The 18,132-nt window shown below is 38.9% G+C and overlaps 1 long non-coding RNA gene across 1 annotated transcript; it reads left to right on the top strand.

Annotated features, from left to right (window-relative positions):
• Positions 1 to 2,006: 2,006 nt before the first annotated feature.
• Positions 2,007 to 16,737, top strand: LOC116447409. The gene is made up of 3 exons (XR_004241566.1): positions 2,007 to 4,354; positions 13,404 to 13,505; positions 16,303 to 16,737. It is a non-coding gene; the product is annotated as an uncharacterized LOC116447409 (long non-coding RNA).
• The last annotated feature ends 1,395 nt before the right edge of the window (positions 16,738 to 18,132 follow it).

The raw sequence follows: 18,132 nt of genomic DNA, 5'->3' as shown, positions 1-18,132 counted from the left end.
GGAGTGGAAGAAGATAACATACGAAGATTAAAAAGCGGTGAGAGGAAATCCACTTCTCTCTTAAACATTTACCCTTGTGTATGATATACCCTTTGCCTCTCCACAGATCTACAAGGGGAATTCTGATACTGTTGCCAGACCTGCCTCTCTTGCCCAGTTATTCCAAAAAGTGATTGTTTTAGTTCTTCAGCAAATTGTTTAATAAAATATCACAGAATGCATTTATGGGGGCAGGTCTTTCTAAATCCTCCTAAATGGGCCTATATCCTCCTAAAGTGTTTATTGTCACTTTTCAAGATCTTATTCCTTGTGCTTAGTATCTGCACTGTTTTTAATATTTTGAAAGTTCATTTTAAAAAGCAAGGTATCCTGAGATGACTGGACTGAATTAATGAACTCAGAAAAAAGCAAAAAGCCCTTGCTGAATCTCAAAGTCTTCAATCAGTATCCCTGAAAAGAGATCACTTTAGCATTGCCTGTAATCCCACAAATCCAGGGATTTTCCTACTTCTCTGTGATATGAGGATCATAAATGGAGTAATCCCCACTTCTTGACTTCACGCACAAATGTATCTGGCAATGTCAAGTCTTCAACAGCAGAGACCATCTTCTAGGCAATTGCCTGAAAACTAACACCCAACCAAACTGATAACGAAACTGACCCTTCTTAAAAATTCTACAAAACTTCTGCTTTGACAGTATGTTGAGCTTACTGTGTTAAAAATAAGTAAGTAAATACTCTCTACTTCTTATCTTCTGATCTCACTTTCTCTAAACCCTAAGGTCACATGCAGCCATAGGCAGAAGGCATGTCAGCTATCCGTGATATGTCAGGGACTGATAAGACCTGGGCTGGGTTCCTGGGAAGCAGCGTCACAACTTAGTTCTCAGAGGTGGCAAGAAGGGAGATAAAAAGGATGATTGGTCAGAAATAGCCAGTAGGATGGTTTTCCTCTGAAACAGAGCAATTTGACAGAAAGGAACTGTTTCACCAAAAATAAATAATGAAACTTTAACATTCATAAATAGCACTGGGTTTGTTTTCTAACTGTGCTGAGAGGGAGGTCAATGGTAGGGAAAGAGCTTGGAGGACTCATTGCCTTCTCTTTTAATATTTCTGCATGGTAATAAACATTGCCAAAGCATGTCAAAACCTGTTTTCTCTGGATAGAAGAGATAACACCTTGATTTACTGCCACATAGCCTAAGATCAAAGTTTATGAATCATTTGATAAATTCACTGTCTTAAGGCCAAATTTGGCTTTTACTATGCCTCTGTGAATCTGCAACAGCTTCATCAAAATCAATGATTTTGCAGCAAGCTTTAAGTCCTGATAATGAAGGGAATTACCACTGTGGTTTACTTCAGTGAAAATCAGCTTTCAGGAAGCTGCTCTCAACAGGCAGAGTAGCTGGAAGACTGTAATTCTGCCTTGTACTCCTCTTGCTTCCCCTTACCATTAATGGATGGTATTCAGCAGCTTGTAGCGCATGCCAGGATGTGAGGGCTGAGCCTGCAGACGAGACCGAAGTGGCACAAAGAAAGGCTTTGCAGAAGGCAGGGCTCAAAAAAAAAAAAGGAACCAACAATTCAGACAGAAGGAACAATGCCAGAGAATGGCTGAGAAAAGCTTGTAGGGTAATTTAGACGTAGGTTAGCTGCCATGGCAACCATATACCAAATTACTCCACTTCTGTGTCTCTAAACCTGCCAGCAGCTAATTTTGTTTGTATGTACTTCAGGCTCAAAAACAAATTAATCCACCTTAAAACTTATGAGGGATTGCAAATGAAGTACTGGAACTGCTGTGGGGTGCTTGGTTTCAACATTTAGAAAATAGAGATAGAAAAAAATAATAGCCCTTGAAAATTCTGATTTCAGTAAGTGGCTAAAAAATACATAATTTCTTTAACATTCATAGCAGGCAGTTTTAACCCTGCATTTGTACTGTTTTGCCCTGCACATATTTATCAGGTCAGCTTTACAACTTTACCTCGAATGTGTTTGTAAGAAAAAAATTGGTCTTCGCAGCAGCTCTGTTTATTTTTCACTGCAGGAAACTGCCACGTTACAAAAAGAATAAGACATTCTCTTTTACTCCAGGATTCTTTGGAGATGTGGTAGAATATTAGATCCCTAAGGAATAGAAACAAGGCTATCAAAGAGCATGCTGAAAGGCACATGCATATTATTAGTTACTAAAAATAGCTCTTTGCTGAGTGTGAGTGAAAATATCCAAATGCATTCCCTTGATAAGTTAAGCATGTATTCCTCTCTCTGGGCACACGTCAAAGCGTCCTCAAATGGAAAAATCATGTTATAGCAGCCTAACCTCTGCTTCCAGGCCATATACATGTAATCCTAGAGGAACACAACAAAGCCTTTACAACACCTCTGTGGAGGAAGGCCACAGACCATTATAGCCATTGGACTCCTCTGGTAAGATCCATGAAAAGTCTTCAGAATAGAAGGAGGTCAGTTTTTGATGTGGCCACTGAAATTTGGTGAACATCATTGAGATGTTCATCCATTCATTGAGAGGCATTAGAGCTTGACCCCCCAAAATCAGCAGGAATCTTTAAATCAACTGCACAAAAAGCTGTGGTCAATGCCAGCAGATAGTTCCCCATCTCTCCATCATCACATGATACTCACTGTAGAGTGTGATATTCAGTAACCAGGGCCTGCCTCCAGGCAAAATGCTGGGCAGAGATCTTAATTTGATGCCAGTTTCCCAATAGCTTCTCTTTAATGGGTTTTGTCTTAAGATCTCCTGTGTTGGAAAAATTGAAAACAGTTCTCAATTCCATATTATGTTTTCTTGGCCGAAATTTAAGATAATAGCCCTTAAATACCACATATGAAAAACTAATCCAAATACTAATGTGACCACATTCTCCAAGAACATTCAGTTACCCTGTGAGGCCCTTGCACTGTTGCTTTTACTAGTGGCTCACTCTTGATACAAGAGTGTTTTCATCCAGGCATTAAATATTTGATTTTTCTTGCAGAATTTTCACTTGGTTTCATTATTTTAGCCTGTTGCAGTTATCTGACTGTGGCAGCAGAGTTGCTCCAAAGTTGCTTCCAAGCTATGTGGTTACCTAGAAATTCTGGCTCCAGTGCATCTGGGATTCAGCATGTCCAGGACACTTCATTGTGCTTTCTGGGAGTGGTTGGTAGCACAGCTAGGAATAGGAGATGAGTGGGAAGCAGAGCACAGAGTATGCTTACAGCCCGGAAACCTGCCTCTTGGAGTGTGTAGGTGTAAACCCTTAAGATGTTCTCAGGTTATGCTGCAAACTCTGCACTTTGCCTGCCTGCCTTCTGCAAGTTATAGTTAAAAATTTGTTTTCTCTCTGAGTATATGGCCACCTGAGACTCCCTGGGTCAGTATGATTGCAATTACTCTCAGCAATGGGTAAGGGCCTTTGTGGATGTGAATCATGTCAAGCTCAGGAAGCAGTAACAACGCCAGGACTTCAAATTCTGCTGTTTGGAAATACCTGTTCTTCTAACATCATCTCCTGCTGAGCACTGTGTCTCCTGAGGAAAGTATCCACTGCTGACAAACCATCCCACTGATGTGACCCAATTAAGTACAGATGGACACCTGATATGTAAATATGTTGATATGTAAATCTGTAGTCCCCTGCACATGGTGTAAATTAATGGTCATTAAACCGAAGATCTTTCCAGACATTATAATATCCCATATGCCTTGTCTGGTGCTACAGGCACAGTCATCAGTGAAGTTGTGTCACAGAAGCATTACTAGTCTGGGATGGCTATTGTTTCCTTTCAGGTTGGCAGTTCATTGGTCTTCTTTTCAACCAGTGCCTCCTTCCAAGGGAAGAACTACTAGAACTGCTGATACTGTCTTCTCTGCTTACACTCTGCTCTCTAAGCCGATGTCTGTCTCTTTTTGCATCTACTGGACACCTTGCAGTTCCAGGAGATATTGCTACGTCTGTCTCTGAGCTCTTCAGGTGTTTCTGTGATGTTTTATTGTTGTATTTTGGACTGTCAGTCAACCCCCATGCTAAAACACCAGAACACCCAGTAAGCTTCTAAGCTGTCAAGGGTTAATCCAGGGTCTCCTTGTGGTCTCTTCTGAGGCTTTTTTGTTTGTTCTGAATGCTTTGGTCCTTTGTCTGGGACCTGAGACGTTGGTTCTCAGGTTGTATACCTCTATGGTTTCACTTTCCTTTGTGCCTCCAGGTTAGAGCTACTCTCTCAAACTGTTCATTTGACATAAGGATATAAGAGCAGCTGTTCTAGGCCGTAGCAAAGATCCATACAGCTCCATCTTCTCTCAACAGTGGCAAGTAGTGGATACCTATGAGAAACAGGGTGAGTACAGAAGGTTCCTTCCCTTTTTATCTCTTCCAGTTTCTGGCAACCAGCAGGTCAAGTTTGTGAGCCAAGGGCACACCCAGTCCCTGGACTGAATGTTAAGCTGGTGTTTTTGTGGTAACACTTACAGTGACTGCAAGATCTCTTTCTTGAGTGACAACTGCTCATTCAGAACTGTTTGCATTTATTAGGGCTGTATTTTTTTCATAGGCACTCTTTATATTTATCAGCATTGTATTTTTCTGCCATTTTACTACCCAGTCAGTTGATAATGTGAGATCCCTGTGTTACTTTCTCAGGTAGACTTTGTTTTTGACTGTTGGAAACAACTTTGTATCATTAGCCACTTTGGCTATCCACCATCTTTTCCAACCCAGTTGTGAATGTGTTGGACAATGCAGGACCTGGCACGGTCCCCTGTGCTTGCCTTCCTCTTGCAAATTTCTTTAATTGTGAAAAATGATCAGTAGCTCCCACCTTTGTTTTTCATCCTCTAACCCATTACTAATTCACAAAAGGACCTTCCTTCAAACTAAGGCCTAACAAACCTTTTGCGATTTGGGATCCTGTGAAACGATTTCTGAAAAATGCCATTATACAAATGCATTGTAAAATTGGGAAAATGGAGTGGGAAGAAAGGTGGAGAGCAAGGAGATATATTTGTCTCTGAGACCAGAAAGTTTTAGTCTTCCTTAGGTTTAAACTTCTCCTTAACCTGAGAAAATAGTGTAGTGTTCCAGAGCACTACTTGTGAAAAGGCAGCATATTTCCACTGAAATCCATCCGGCAATGCTGATAACATGGGCAGAATGTTCAGCTTATCAGTAGAAATTACTAAGGGTTTTTTTCGTTTACTCATTTCTTTGAACCCAGTTTTGTAAGCAAGAATACTTTTGTCTCTTCATAGTGAACAATTGTTCAGAAAGAGTCAAAGCCAGTGGGAGGGAATGCAATAGTCAAACTCCAGTTAGACTTGGGTAGGGTTAATGTAAGTTTATACTGAAGTCCATGAAGGCACAGTCAGGGTTTGCATTTTTTACTGCCTAACAGGAACAGCTTATGCCGCCAGTGAAGTTAGAGTAGCTTAGTCAGTGATTTCAGTAGGAAAAGGAACACCATTTGTCATACAAGATTCACTTGACTATCTTTTTGTAAATAATAGAAGAAAACATTTCAGGAAATTTCACAGTGTCTTTTTTCATTTGATTATTATTCCACCTACTTTGATGGTTACTTTATTTGTCATCTGTCAGAAAATGAAACTCATTTTATACTCTTAATATCCGAATAGAGCTATAATGCGTGTACATGGGCTTGTATTTAGGAGTGGTGCCAACACTGAGTAATTTTAACATATTATATAGTTGATAATATCTGAACAAATATTCTACAATAAGTCACTATAGAAATGAAGGTAGGTTTCCTGTGTGGCTTACAATATTATACTAAAATACAAAAGAAACCTGACTGGGTTTCAGTTATGAAATAATAGATACTGAGCCATTTTCAGGTTTGCTCCATATTGCCAAAGTGTTTAAACAGGTGTGTTTCACAAAGTTTGTGAAACAAAAGCTCACCTCAAAGCAAATCAACATTAGGAAGCAAAACCAGTGCTGAGTGATAGTGCTTAAAAACTGAGAAACAAGAGTGGTTTTAAACAGCAACTGAAAAGATGCTTTGATGCTTTTTAAAGCAGTCCCCTATACTCTGAAAACATGTTACGAGTTTTCTGTGATTATATACAAGACACTGCATCTTATATCAGTTGTAGTTCTGTAGTTTGGATTATACATATCAAACATTACCTATTTTGTTGTAATATGAGCATGCCAGCAGTTTTTGATGATTAAGGAAACATGCTTATGAACCTAACTGCTAAAACCCATTATTTTTTATCCAGAGCATAACCTTGTATGTACAAATGGGGGAAAAGGACAATAAACCTAAAAGCCTTGTTAACTTCACTTGACCAGCAATTATCCTTATGGTTTGTAGAAACAGGCAAACCCCTCTGCAGCAAATGCAAGGGTAGGCCAAATATTGTTTGCCGAATTTAAGTGATACCTGTAATCAATATCCTAATTTGATGACAGCAGCGAAAGTACCTTTCCCTTGCACTGTGAGCTGAGCACCTCCCATTGCCGTGCAGAACAACAGGTGGCCATCCTCTGGAATGCAAAGCTCAGCAGTAGCACAGGCAGGAGTATTTGGGTCAAAGACTGCTAACAGAGGCAGAGGTAGGTAATGTGACCTGAGGAGAAATTAAGAAAATCTTAAGAGTTCTGTCTGATTTTACTTAAGTCCCAAAATCCTTTAATTCATTTGAATTCACTGAAGGCAAATCACTTCATGCCTTTAAATGTACAGAAACCTTGTGACAGCAGGGCTTGCATTGTGTAGCTCTCTGACATGACTGAGGAAGATAAGATGTGAACAATGGGGAGTTATTAACATGAATAATTTTCCATGCAAATTGGAAGCACTGCAGAACAATAGGATGGCCTGGCTTAATGGCATCAGGTTTTCTGCAGAGTTGAGTATAAAATATCACAGTAGGAAAGAAATAGTGGAGTCAAAAGCTGCTAGAACAAAACTGCTTTGAAAAATTAGCTCGGGCAGGTGGACTACAAGATCCCTTTTCCTGGAAGTGTTTCCAGAGATTTGGTGCCCAGAAAACAGGCCTGGAAATCCAGAGCTAAAGAAAAACCACAGATTTTCTAAATCTGAAGAAGTTTACACATACAATGCACGAATCTAAACATCTTCACCAGATTCACCTTCATTCCACACTTTGCGGTCAGCAGGTTTATGACAGATACATTTGCATCTATATTAATCAAATACGTTGCCTCCTTCAATACAGGAAACAGAGAAGTAACATAGAAAGATGAGCAAGTTAACTTTTCTCCATGTCTCTTTGTATGTTGTCATACTCAGAAGGAAGGATGTAGGAAGGAGGAGGGCTAGTGGAACATGTAGTGGAAGCTACACATTCCTTGGGGTGAGTAGTTGCTGGTCTGGCTTTCCCAAGACTCTGTCACATGTGATACAGCTCGCAGCTGAGCAGCAGAGCTGGTGCTAGTCTGGGTGGCAGTGTCTTATACTGGTTGAAATACCAGTCCCAAGAAGCTCAAGGGAAAAAAGGTTCTCACAAAAAATAACAGCTGTTCCACTCCCTGGCTCTTCTGTCCTCTCCTTGCTGAATCCTCCTCCACTTACACACACCTGACACCCATGGGAGTGATCCGACAGAAGTGTTTCCATTTGACATTTTGGTGGACAGTGTATGGAGCAGCAGAATGCTGTCTGAAACAAGCAGACCTCTTTTGATTTATTCACCCCAACAGTGGGGATCATTTTAGGGCACAAATGTTAGGAAATAATTTTTTCTGCAGTTCAGGAAACAGAACAGGGCAAAGCATCAGGTCTTAAGGAACAGGAGCTATGACAGGCTGCCCATGCTGCAAATTCAGTGTCTCTCTGACTGTAAAAGGAATTCAAAATAAAATGTTCATAAAAAGGGTTTATTTTGCTGAGTCAAATCAAACTACTGTATGTCTCTGTGTTCAAAAACTCCCAATGTAGTTTATGTTCTATTGGAGACCACAAGATTACAGTCAGCCAGTTCCAGTCCATCAAGTGCAACATTGGCTGCAATCAGCAGAGCTGTATCACTTGCCCCTAAGTCTGAAAGGTTTACAACAAATTGCTGACATAGAAGAGGTCACTCAACCATTTCTAGTACTAGGAAAGGAGGCAGGGAGAGATGGAAGGAATAATAGCCTCAGAACAAGATTGCTGTATGTTTGTGTTTGGGAAGTCTACATGCTGCTGCCTCTGTGAGCCTTTCTGTGGTTACAGGGAGGATTTCAGTCTCTGTGCACCTTCTGGCACACTTGGCAGTCTGGCACCTTCAATGCATACTTGATTCTCTACTGAAAGTGTTGATGCTAATTCTTAAAATTAAGAAACTGTTTTCCTCTGCCCCTGTGAAATGAGAAAGTGTAAATTTGTTTGCTTGTCAATTTCTGTTGCATTGATGAATCATCACTCAGTACAACAGCTTCTGTATTTTGTACAGAAGTTTTTTGCCTATGTGGAAGCAAGATTACCCTGTATCTGCAGTCTGATAGCATAAACCCAAACAGATCTGTAAAGTTTGTGATGGCTTCTTTCCTTCTTGAAACTTTTCTCCAGACTATCATATTATGTCCCTTAATATTTTCTATGCAAACTCATCGCTTTCAGAGTGACTGGAATATAATGTGACAAAAAGGGAGTGCTCCTGTACACATTGAGTCAAGGTGTGAAAGTCCTTGCTGCAAAAGACTGGACTTTTTCATGCAGAAATGTATCAAATATCACCTCCTTTAGTTGGTCACCTAGCTGCACCAAGGTAAAATCAGGGGAAAAACCCCTTCTTCAGTGCAAGCGATGATGACAGCTGTTCCTACAGAAGGTGGAATTCTTCCGAGGTGACTTCAGGACAGTGTCAGATTTAAACTGGCCTTTGGCTCTTCTTGGCTTTAGACACAGGTCTCTTTTAGTGAGCCTTCAGTGACCCTCTCATGATGTTAGTTTGGTGGCTGACCAGAGAAAAGTCTGCTATTTCAGCAAAAATGCAGGAGAAATGGTGACAGCTGCATGGGCAACAGCAAAGTCAGAAGCACTACACTCCTTGGAAATGAAAGACAGGCTTTGAAGCTACTTCAAGATTAAGAAACAAAAGAAAACTATCCAGTTCCTGAGACCAAGCACCAGCCTTAGCTGCATCCAAACATCAGCTTGACTGGTGTCTCACCCCAAAACGCAACTATGCTCACTGGCACTTTGGCAGTGAAGCCTAGATGCACAAACTTGTGAGGAGCTAATGTACACTCCAGCAGGTAATCTAAACTTAGACAAGGTGCATGTCTCTCCCTAGGACCTGAAATGTACTACTTCTACTATAAATTTTACTTAGCAGTTGAATAAACATCCAGGATGCTGTTTAGCTATACGTCTGATACATGCTTTTCATTCTTGCTGTGTGCCTGTGACATTCAAGCTATTGTTTCATTATTTTGTGGCCCCCTGAGACACCTTTTGATAATAAACTAGTTCTGCCTTGCCTTGGTCAGGGTGTCACACTGCCTGTGGCACAGAGGTGAGAAAACTGAGTTGATCTGGCACCTATACAAGTACATGACATTACTAGTTGTGCAATGTAACTCTCAGTCTCAAATATTATTACTTATACTTTTTTCCACCACAGTTAATATTCTGAGTGTTTCAATTGTCATCTATGGGTAGAATTTTCAAAACTGCAAAGTGTCAGCCTAACTCTGCTTTCAACAAAATCAACCGTATTTTTATTGCCCTTGAGTTTGGGTGATGGTTGTGCATTATAAACACTTGTGCACTAAATATATTTCATCTTGTATTGGGCCAAAAAGAACCTCCAAAAGAAGACCTGCTGCTGAAAGCATTTGGCTAATTAAATCTTTCTTTTTAATTCTGTCTCTGATTCCCCAGAATATTTTAAACATTGAGAAAGGTATCTGACTATGAACATATCAGACAAATGGGGGCAAAAACCTGGTTTAGAAATGTGGACAGGTCAACCATTGAAAGGGCTAACAGCTGCAAAAATCACGTAAGAATTAACTGTCTATCTACCAATGAAAATAAATTTTAAGTTTTCTTATCCCTAGAGCTCATAGGAGTGTTTTAGAAAAGTCTCAACTCTTTCTGTGCCATACTTCAAGGGCTTATACAAAATTGCTTTTGACCTGCCTTGTCTGAAACCTCATTCACTGACAACTTCTGGCACTTTGACCTAATGCTGAAATCATCCATTTAAAATTAAATGATGGTACCATTCTCCAGCATCCTACATGGTCTTCTAGAGTTCCACACCTGGTCATAGGGAGGGTGGTTAAGCACTCAAACAGGTGCTCACGGAGATTGTGTGCAACCAAAACCCAACTGGGCAAGGCCTGAGCAACCTGATCTGTCCGTGACATGCTCCCTGTTTTGAGCAGGAGCTTGTGGACTGCGTTACCTCCAGAGATCCCGTCCAACTTCAATTAAGTCTTGAACTTGATGATTTTGCTTCTTTTTCCCATACATCACCCCTTGCTAAGGGAGATCTCACATAAAAATGCAGCTATTCTAGCTGTCCCCTGCTAGCCTTGGCCTTTCACAATAATTTTTTCCTGGACCTTCCTTCTGCCTTCTTAATAAATACCCCGTTTCAGTATTTTCTCATGGTGTCTAGCCATCCAGCATAAAGGCAACACAGACAGAACTTCAAGCCTTTCTCCCAAAAACCTTCTCCTCATTCTCAGTCCTCAAGACAAAACAAACATCCTCAGTTCAATCTCACTGTTAGGTACCATCGTTTACTTATCCAGTTTTGTAAGACTACATATTCAAGCTGTATCTAAACATTGCAGTTTCTTTGTACATCAAATCTCTTACACTCATCCCTCCCTTTCAGTAATGAGGGACCTAAAATAGAGTTCCAGAGATGTGAGCTTTATATTATAGTATTCCATCTACTTCTATACATCATTTTGTGGGGGTTACTTGGTTGGGGTTTTTTCTGCACTTTTTGGTGACTCACTTGAGATATTCTACAGTTTCACAGATTGTTTTGCTTTCCATTTGTTTTTTTCTTTTGTTAAAAGACTTCTCAGACAAATTTAAAAAAAAAGGTAATTTCTATAAACTAAAATTAAGATTAATACCATGGTCATAGCTCTCCTTTCAGTTCTCATGTCACATCCATACTATTGGATGACAGGAAGGGTGGTAGCAAAGATAGTGGATATAAGATTCCTAAAACTTTGTGTTGTTTCCTGCATTTCAGTAGGTCCACAGTGCAGAGCTTCATACAAATTAGACAGCACTGCTTCAGTTGGAATATATGAAGACTTTGAGACATCTAATTTACATTTTGAAAGCAGAGTTCTTTGTTTAAGCCTGCCTTTGGTGTTTATTTACCTATTGAAGTCTAAAGGGTAAACATAACCAAAAGGTAAAAACTGCACCTCAGGAAAGTGAGGATAACACTGTTTCCTGTCTCTTAACCTTCTTCTGGGTATGACAATCTTAACATCTTTCCAGCAAGGAATATATTTTATGATATGTTTCCAAGGTATAACTGGATATCTACTCTTTTGAATGAGTGGAGAGATTTAAATGGAAATTAAGAAAAAAAGACAAAAAACCAAAACAACCAAACAACAAAACACCACCAACTGGTTCAGCTTTTAAACAGCAGCCTTTTAAGAAATGCATCTTTCCTTGTGCTTCAGCCTTTCAGAAGAGATTCCTACTTTCTAAGAAAATCAGTAAGAGTAACTTCTGTCATTTCATCTTGGTCCTATAAGTTAGGCTAGGAAATGCAGCTGAAACTAAAATCTTCCATACAGTTTCTGTTTCCTGAGAGTATTTTTGAATATCAGGTGACATATGTGGGTGGGGGAACTTCAAGATTAGCTTTAATCAAATCTCAGCTTTTGCTGGAACTTCCCAAAGCCTTTCTCACCCTTTGCTCCTGACTGAAACATTTTGCTGGTTTTGGGTGCATTCCAATTAGAACTTAAAATATTTTATTTTGGTTTGTTGTCTTGAGATGTTCCAAGTACTCCCAAGTTTCATTTCACCATTCAGATCTATCCCTTTAGGCTTCTGTTGTGAAGCTAGCTCTAAAATATTACCTCTGTATCTGAGATACAGACCACATTCAAACAAATCTGGTGATTTCCAGAAGACTTTTAGTCTGAATAAGGAAGAAAAAATTGATCTTTCACCACAGGCAATGAAGACGGAATTAACAGGACTGAAGCAAACTGAACTTATAGTGACAGCAGCTTCTTGATACCATTTTAGAAAGGAAAGATGCAATGCAGCTTCACTATGTTTCTGTGTAGAAATATCACTCATTCCAGTAGTGATCAGCAGAACTTTCTAATACAAGAGGGTAGGTTCATGAAGCGAGAGTTGGAGAGTGAACAAACAATCCATAAGTGCTTTTAACCATCTTTCTCACATGAAAAAAAATATTAATAAAAGAAAAAGGCAAATGTAAACTTGGATCTGGAATTTGTGATCAGAAAGAAGATACTTGTGGAAAGAAATTGATTTCACACAAAAAGGCCCAGCAGGAAAAACTGTTAAAATGAGTCCTTACAGCTATTTAGTGTCTAATATAACAGGTCTCTTTTCTGGTTGAGAACTTTCAGGATGTCATAGAACATGTACTAAATCATACCAGAAGCCATCAATTTCTTTCTGGTGATAACTGATTAAATACACTGTGATTTTCCTCCTCACTTTAGCTTATCTTCAATTGCTCATGCCTTTTCTTTGGCTTTCTCCTTCTTTGCACCTCACAAGTATAAATTTTCATCTGCTTTCCTTATTTAACATCTTGTCTTGCCATCATGATCCTTTCCTATTCCAGCTCCTGGTCTCTTTTGGACTTTCTTGCAACTCTCCTCCTCTCTTTTTCTAACCTTTTCTTGTCGGTCTGTTTCTCATCCCAACACAAATAATATTGATTACATTCTACTCTTAATTCTGCTACTTCTACAGATTTTTCTCTCTCATCTCTGTTGGAATAAGATTCATTAGGAAGGAGATAAATACAGTTTCTATCCATAAGGCAAAATGCCTAAAATTATGGCCAATATTCACGTACAGGACATTGATAGAAATGTGAGCAGCATATTTTTCTCTTCAAAATCAGTGCAGTGTAAACATACCTTTTCCTGTTGGTTTTAAAATGTATTTTTCTTGAACTCTATAAATTATTTCTAGTTGTTACTTTCCAATATCGCTGTTATTTTTCTTTCTTTTCACTATGTACCATTATTTGTTTGGGTTTGTTTTGATTAGTTTATATTGCATCAGTGAGGTTTTCAGGTTGCATGGGGTTTCTTTTTTTCCAAAGCATCTACTCAGGTGTTTTTTCTTTACACACATTTTTATTTCTTTCAGCTAATTCATCCTACACTACCAGTGTTCTACCTTAACTAACTACAGCTATTTCTTGCAGGCTTTATACTTGAAACATGGAAGAGGTCTTTCTTTTAGAATTATTTAGTAACATGGTCTCTACTTAGCAAACACATGCAACTGATAATTTTGGATACTCCAGGTATGTTGCACATGGCACCTGTAAGCATACTGTCTAGAGCTGGCTTTTTTAATTACATCTCAGGCCTCCCCCAGTTCAGTTCCTGGCAACTGAGCTCAACTAAACTGCTTTCATCATAGTCTCTAGTGACTTCTTAACTGCAGCTTACAGTTCTAGCACTGCAGGCTTCCCGTTCTTGGTCTGCTGCTTGTTCTTGGCACAACTACATCATTTCTGAAAATTCCACACTCTTTGGCTTCAGGGTCTCCATTCTCTCCTGATTCTCTTCCACCCTCTGTAACAGCTCACAAAGCTCTTTGGAGGCATCTTCATTCCACCCCAGCACTGCAAAGAGGATGGGGTGTTCTGTCAAACTCTGAGTTTGGTTCCCTTCTCTTCTTCTGCCCCTTATCTCTGAATAATCGCTCCCCTGGTGCACTTAACAACTTCATGCTCATCGCTTACAGATCCACATTTCCACTCCAGGCATGAATCATTCTAGCCAAGCTAACAAGACAGCCTGCCTTTCCAACAGCTCACTCTGGTTGTGTAATCATCAGTGTAAGCTTAATATAGTTAATCATTCTCCCCTAGTAATTTCTCTTCCTAGCTTTGGCAACACAGTCTTGCACCACGCAATGTTTCAGCAAAGACAAACTTTCTGCATTAAGATTTTTTATTTAATCTCATTTCTTGAGACACTTCTTATTCTTGCTTTTTTAAATCATATGAAATTTAACCCAACCAGTCTTCTCTTTGTAGGACTCATCACAGTCTAGACCCTAATCTACTTGACTGCATGTTTGCTATTGAAATGCTGAGTATGAGAGGTCCTTGCAAATATCTTGTGATACAGCCACCTGTCACATTTTGAGATCTACACCTTTGCTTTTTTCTTTTACCCTGCTTAGGTGTGCCTTCATGTTTCCCTGTAAAATGCTCCTTTGTTGTGAGTCCTAGTTATGCTAACAGTGAGATAATTCAAGTTCCCTCTTCCTTACCAGACAGTGTTCCACTGTTTTGTTTTCGACTTACTCTGAGTTTATAAGCCCCAAGAGGAGAGAACCACCTTGACAGCAAAGGGGTTTATGGTACCTGAGTAAAAATTCTAATTCTAATAAGAATATATGCAAATTAATAATATCTTGTCCTTGTATTATTCTATGGTACTGTACATAGTTCCTAAATACTATTGTATTACACATTTTCCAAATAAAATTTACTTCTAAAGTACCCTGGCGAAGATTTGTCAATTCTTGCGCATTTCAAATAATTGTGTACCAAATTCTGTAGTTTAATCCTATTTACTTACTAGAGCAGATGCATCCCATATTCCACAACAGTCCAGTAAAATGAGTACATACAACAAGTATTCTCAGACTGGAAACCTGGGAAATGAATAAGCAGTTAATAAATACAGTACAAATTAAGATTTCTGAGGAGCTCCCTAACACTTATACCTGAGCAGATTTATTTTAGAATACTTTTTTTATAAATCAGCATCCAGTGCATTGCAGAGATAATGTCTACATATGCCACTATTGGAATATGAGTTCCAAGTGAAGTGACTATGCTGTTGCATGAGCAGGGGAAAAAAAAGGCTTTTTGCATATAGAGATTTATTTAAACAGCAAAGATTCTTGATCTATATTTGAAATTTTATAACAGTGTAATTGGAAAGAACTGCTACAGAGGAATATCCTGAAATTGCTAGAAAATAAAAATGTGAATTGGTAACTAAAGAACATTTATAAATATACCATGTAACCACTTTACTATACAGAAACATATGTAAAAAATTTAAGAAAAGGTGGCAATGATAGAAATAGCTTAAGGAAATAGAAATTCTGCATATTATGCAAACTTCTTAAGAAGCAGAAGTAATTTGACTTTTAGATTTTTTCTGAATTTAAATTAATGAGTTTGCTTTCATTAAATGCTGTATGGCGTGATATATTTAATGTAACACTACACTCACGCTGAGTGACATACCTGATTTGTTTAAGGAGGTGCCAAGGTAAGGGAAATAAAAGAAACCTGTGCTTTTCACCTTTCAGGGAAGCTTTTACAGGATCCAAAATTGATCAACATTTTTATCAACATTTAATTATTTCTTAATACATTTTCTGCTGTCATTTACGTTATAGTTTTCATAAGATGGGAAAAAAACAGCACTGTGTTTTTTCTAGTCCTTCATCTATAGAAAGATCAAACCACTAACACTTCCATTATCATTCAGCTAGAAAATTATATTTTGGTCTAAAGATCTTGTGAAAGAAATAGAAAAACTTCCTTTGGTTTGGATAGGTTGAAAATTACTTCTTTTTCTGAGTTGTTCTCCCAGAACAAACTGCTTAAATAGAGACAAACTTATATATAGATTGTCACCCTAAACACAGCATAGGATGATGTCCACAGTTAACTTGGCGCAGTGATCTGTTGTCATAATTGGACCTGGAAATAAATATGGAAAGAATGGGTTTGATTTCTAGATATATTCACAAGCAGCTGAGCTACACAGCCTGGTTCCTGTCATGCTGTACCTGCCCATGTATTGACACTTACATAGATACAGATATCTTCCCTGCATAATGTCTCACCAGTCTGTGATCCAATCTGGTACATGAAATTCCTACATCCCAACTAGTAAACCTAAGCTTTATTTTTTAATTCTGCAAATATCAGAAGCTTCCTCTCTTCTTTATCTGATGAAATCTCGACATGTTCACTTAGCTTTTCCCCGCTGCATTATGAGGCAAAAGTTCCCATTACTTTCCACAACTTGCTTTCACCAACTTTCCAAACTCGTTATTTCCAGGGAGTGGCACCAAGACGGCCAGCTTGTTTCACCATGGGACTACTAGTAGGCTTAGATCTCAAGTCTACACATCTTCCAAGTTCAGTTACATCTACTGGTGTGCACTGAAGATTGCCTACAGAGATGCCTTAGTTTCTCTGAAGCAATTTCTAGGTCCTTTACCCCTCTTGCCTCTTGTCCAGTTGCCTGGGACTCCCCCAGCTGTGGCTGAATGTGGATTTCCCCCAAAATGGGGAAGTTCCCCAGAAGAGACAGGACTCACAGAGAAATAAATGCAAGTCTCCAGTTGTACTGAGCATTGAAAAGATTCCCCAAGGGACTAACAGCGGGACAATTTTCTTCCCATGAACTACCTTCTCTCTGAATCTTGTGCTCACATTTCAGATAGAAGAAAAAAAAAAAAAAGCAACACAAAAAGCAAAGACTGAAAAATATGTACAAGAATCACAATAGTCTAGCAGAGCATGCATAATCAGAAGTGGAAGCGAGGATTAAAAGGATCGTGCATGCAGATACAACATTTCCGCCTAATACTGATTTTGAGAAAATGGCCTGGACTTCTGGGAGCTTGACTTCAATAAAGGGTGAGGAAGATCTGAGGACCACATTCTGCTCTATCACACTTGAGAAGCAGAGAGGAGAGATGAAACTCTCAGGAAGGCTGGAACAGGGACAGTTGGCCCATGTAACAGCTTTCAGATCCAGCCCAGGATATCTCTGGAGGAAGTAACCAGAACAAGAGGGCAGGATATGTCAGTCCAACTGACCTTGGAAAGGGTCTGGCTGTGTCTGCAGATGCATTTTTCTTGTTAATGTTGCTCCTTTTGTGAAAATGCTGCCCTGTTGCTTAGCCTGATTACAACACATGAATCCAGTCCTACTTCTGGAAGAGTCAATTGGAGCTTGACATCAGTGGGATCATGAAAATTGAGATCCGTGCTGCACCAGACATTGTTCTACTGCATTTAGTTTAACCTCACTGAAACATGGATGAGGGCAGAAGAAAATCTCTTCATTTGGTGTAATTTTTTCTCTAATATCTACTACTTTGAAACCTCCCCTTTTTTTCCACTTTATACTGTGTTCTCTCCTCACAATTCACACACTTTCTATTCTCCATATTCTTCTTCTTTCATTTTGGTCTAATGATTCAGCCGCATCTTCTTTGGGGTCAAGAACAGTTTCACATGATATGATGTGTGAAACGTGGGGGCATTTACAGGAACTTGGAAGCATTTCTATAAGCATTCCTATCAAGAAAGGAACATTTTAAAACAGAATTTGGGGTAGGGTTTTTGGGGTTTTTTTCAGATTAATTAGTTTCACACAGTGTCTTCAGTGGTTTCCCTTTGTAGAAAGAAAGAAACTAAAAATAATCATTATTAAAGCTTAATGGTAAGATCTGAATAGTTTCAGAACAAACTTTAATTACCTCAGTGCTTTTTGTGTCTGACAGTGACATCTTTTGTTTACACTGAAGTAGTGCAACCAATAGTCTTTACTTTGGATTGTTGCTTTTAAGGGTAAACTTTGTAGCTGCAATTCAGTGGATGTACATTACATAGTATGAATTCTTTTACCCATAATTCCAGTTTTGCCTTTTCTCTTGTGTTGGTGATGAAATGAAGATTCAGACAAACACTGAAATTAATAACAAACATATTCTATATCTGAATCAGATCCTGAAGTTTCACACTTGACATCCCACTTCCTTTCTTGTCTTTATACTGCATCTTGAGAAAAAAATTTTCTACTAGATCATTATGCCACAGATACTAATCCATGCTAAGTTATTACTTTCTCCCCCTATTTTAAGAAGGAATGTCTGAG

This window comes from Corvus moneduloides, chromosome 1 (assembly GCF_009650955.1).
Source record: "Corvus moneduloides isolate bCorMon1 chromosome 1, bCorMon1.pri, whole genome shotgun sequence".
Classification (NCBI taxonomy): Eukaryota; Metazoa; Chordata; class Aves; order Passeriformes; family Corvidae; genus Corvus; species Corvus moneduloides.
This window is presented reverse-complemented; position numbering and strand designations above follow the sequence as displayed.